Source organism: Phalaenopsis equestris, unplaced genomic scaffold (genome assembly GCF_001263595.1).
Source record: "Phalaenopsis equestris unplaced genomic scaffold, ASM126359v1 Scaffold000002, whole genome shotgun sequence".
In the NCBI taxonomy this organism is placed as follows: domain Eukaryota; kingdom Viridiplantae; phylum Streptophyta; class Magnoliopsida; order Asparagales; family Orchidaceae; genus Phalaenopsis; species Phalaenopsis equestris.
In genome coordinates this window covers 45899592-45903544 of record NW_018164444.1, presented here as the reverse complement: position 1 = coordinate 45903544, position 3953 = coordinate 45899592, and the positions used below count along the sequence as shown (strand labels likewise).

Here is a 3953-nt window from a genome sequence, read left to right as displayed (position 1 = left end):
TATATATATATATAAAGATATGTATAATTATTTGAAAACAACATATTGGATCATATAAATAAAAAGGATTCTAGACTAACTTTATTTGTACTTATTTTCTTACAAGCAAAGCTTTGCTATATTTAATTTGTACTGTTGCTGCTTTGCGAATTTGAGAAGAAATATTCAAAAAATGAAGTCGTTAATTAGGAATCATCTTAGCACCGTTATGAAAAAAAAATGAAACAAATATTCAAATTAAAACCGCAATTTTTTTGCCATAATTTTTTGAATAACTTTACCCAACAATTTATAAAAAATTAAAATATAAAAAGACTTTACTGCAATCAAAAAGCAGACATCAAGATTTTTTCAAAGAAAAATTAGAGAACAATACTTGCATATCACAGACACTATTTTCCTGCCGATCAACAGAACCTGCTCTTATTCACATGGAAAGCAATAGGACATGTGCCGCACATGCTCTTTTAGTGAAAGGTCCCCACTAAATAATGTTATAATAATGCTTTTAGGTAATGGTTTTAATTTGATATAATTAAAATTGAGTTCAATTATCTATTTTTTTTTTTAATTTAGATTAATGCTTAATAACTCCGGTTTAGTTTCAATGAAGTTTCAAGTGTAACTCATGAATTTATGGTGGGCAACATATATATTAACTTTACTAAAACTCTTGAGATTCAATTTAGAGTGGTTAGTAGTTGCTTAGCTTTATCCCATCATCATTGGTGTTCGTGCTGACAAATGCATTTTATGTATTAATAATGATAGGGGCTGATGGTGTTCGTGATGATGACGACGACGACGACGATGATGATAATGATGATGATGATGATCTTATTGACATTAAGACATAAGTGTCAAGGTCGATAATGTGCATCGACCTATTGATGACACAAACACATATTATTTGTAAAGCATGTGATGACCCTACTGACATTAGCAAGAATCAATATTGATGTCGATTATATGCATTTACCTTGTAAGAGATGATGGATAATGATATTATTAAGGATGGTGAGCAGAAAAATTAGCAAGCATCAATGTTGTTACATGTTGTAATAATAGGTATAGACCTTATTAGCAAGCCATACACCCACATTGGCGTCAATAGTCTATAATAGGCTTGTTCGTGATATTGAGTGTTGATACTATTGGCTATAATAAATGTTAAAATTGATATTAGTGTCGATGATATGTATAAATTTTATTGACAATGACGGATCTCTACATTCATGTAGATAATTGGCATGTAATGACATGAGTTGGTGTGGATATTAATTGTCTGCATCAATTTTGTGAGCAATGATCTGCATCAATATTGTTATTTGATGGAAGGTGACCTTGATGGAGAGAGGATAGCTGAGCAATGGAGGTTATTGTTATATTTTGATGTCTAGAAAAGCTTTTGGATTCTTAAAGTTTATGGGCTCTCTTTTACATTCATTCCATATTTTTTTAATGTGTAAATTAAAGTCTATTTAAAAAATTTTAATGTAGAACTCTCATTATTTTAGTGAACTATTTCATTAAATGATGTGTTGCTTGTGTTGATCATATACTTTTTTTTTCTACATTTCAATAGTTTAATAACATTTTAATTGTAAGCAAACAACATTTAGAGATTTTTTATTCCCTCAGATAATATCATAAGAATTTATAAATATATTTTAGTTTTTTATTTATATTCATTTAAATTTGAATCAAGATATTGTTTAAGCAATTTGATTTGTCACATGAAAGTAATATTTTGATTATAAATTTATCAAAAATATATATCAAATGATTCTTCCTACAAGTGCATTCATAAACCAGATACATTAATTCAATCAAATTTCAAACTCAGAATTTAATTCTATAAGTTCGAGTTGGCTCACGAGCCGTCTTGTTTAGCATGAAAGAGAAAAAAAATATTAATTTAAGCTAATGTTATAATTAATTGACAAATATAATGAATATTTAGAAGTTAATTAATGAGAAGTCAGTTGATGTAAATTTTTAAAAAAAAATCAAATTTTGAATATTTTTAATAATTCAAAGATTTTTTTTTTAATTTTAATTTATTATATATATATTTTTATTAATTATTTTTTAGACGAGCCTGTTCAAGCTAACGAGTCCAATCAGGACATGCTTGAGCTTGGCTTATTTTATTAACTCATTGAGTTCAATTCACAACCCACATATTGAGTCAAGCCTGAGCCAGCTCACAAGCAGGCTTGGCTCACTTAGTCCCCTAAAAGGAGCTAATGAAATAATTTGATTCGTCTGCATTTGAAGGAAATAAAAGTGAGATACTAATCATTTTCTTGGAAATTAATATTAACATTAGAATTATTTAATATCTGTATACACTTCGATTATCGGTGGCAGTCACACCCATATAATATAATGTAAATTTTTAAAGCACGCATTTAATATCAGTTCTATGCTATTTTCAGTCTATTTAATGATGAAACCTTGATGAAAGAGCAAAATTAGAAAATAATAGAGTAATTAGGCTCAAGTTTCACTAATTTATAAGTTCATGATGTGCTTTAGGAAGTCCCTTTGGGTGGGACTGTCTGTTTGGTTGATGAGAAAGGAGGGTGTGATTTCCCTTTCCCTTGTTTATGAATAGATTCAATAATTTTGAAGCCCGGGTTAATTAAGTTAGGGGTTGTTAGTCGTTGCTTAGCTTTATCCCGTCATTTTCGGCTCTGGCTCTGGCTTTAAAAATGGGATCCATGTCTCTATCCCGATTTCCTTTATGAAAAAGCCATTTTTGGCCAATTGTGAATCAAACAAATACTAACGTTTTTTTTTACTTTTAATTTTACACGTATAAATATCATCAGTATGAGGAAATTTGTTAAATTTACAAAAATACCCCTCTCAAATTAAAAACAAAAAACAACCACACTTCACATGAAGGAAGAGGGGAAGGGAATGGTGAGCTGACGATTGAAGTACATGTCTTGAAGAGAAGTTTAAGATCAATAATTACTAGCAATTGTCAATTACCAATAGTGGCATCTATAGTGTAACCACGATTGTTGTCGCCCAACTATAGTTGTTCTAGCTAAGATAAGCTATTGTAGCCCCACTAAAACTTTCCTCGTCAAGCTACGATTTTACAATATGGTCGTATTATTTTTTCAAAGAAATTGTGATGCCAACATAATTTTGTTTTTTTCATTCTTTCTGGTTAAAGAAAATAGTTGACCTATGTGCCTTCAATTATATAGTGGATTTATTTGACTAAGTTTATCAGTGTGATCTTTCCCTTTACATGATTTTTTAACGAAAATTTTTTAAGGCTTGAGGCATTTTGAGATTAAAGTTTTTCTATTAAGCAACAATATTCTTGACAGTAATTTAAATCTCTGTGTTCTTCTTCTGATTTGTGTCGATTCCTGTTTTATTCCGTTAAATTTCACAACAATTGGTATCAGAGTCTCTTTCGAGGGAAAAAAAAGGAGGAAATCGACGCAAGAAGAAGGAAGAGGAAGAGGATTCGCCGCAAAGGTGTTCAGTTCGGAGAAGAACTTCGACACCAGTTGGATTTCGCGAAGGGTTTCGCGGAGGTGTTCAGCAGAGGATCGGACGCACGAGAGGGGCTTCAGTTTGAGGCTTCGGTTATTGTTCGCAGGATTCGGACACACGGGAGGAGTTCGGCGGCTTCTGCGATTCGGGCGAAGGAGTTGCGTCGGATTCGCGAACAGGTGGGGGGATTCGCGACGCAGAGGGTTTTGAGTTCGAGGCATTTGCAGCCGCGACAGGAAGTTTCGCGGTTAGCGCGGATTAGCGAGCGGAACAGGCGAAGGCGCGAAGATTCTTCGCGAGGGATTCGCAGTCGGAAATTGCTGAAGTGTTACGCGGATTCGCGGCAGTTGGAATAGCGGTGCTGGGCGAGGGCGTGCAGTTTCCGACAGTTAAAGTGCGGACCAAAAGGGAGGAAGGGAAAGGAATAT

General features: G+C 32.9%; 1 protein-coding gene across 1 annotated transcript in view; it reads left to right on the top strand.

The window, feature by feature from the left end:
* The window catches only part of LOC110027264 (probable galacturonosyltransferase-like 2), an 8456-nt gene extending 7163 nt beyond the window's left edge, over positions 1-1293 (top strand). The window contains exon 2 of the mRNA XM_020728625.1: positions 772-1293. The gene's annotated coding sequence lies outside the window, so the exon portion shown is untranslated. The remainder of the gene's footprint in view (positions 1-771) is intronic.
* The last annotated feature ends 2660 nt before the right edge of the window (positions 1294-3953 follow it).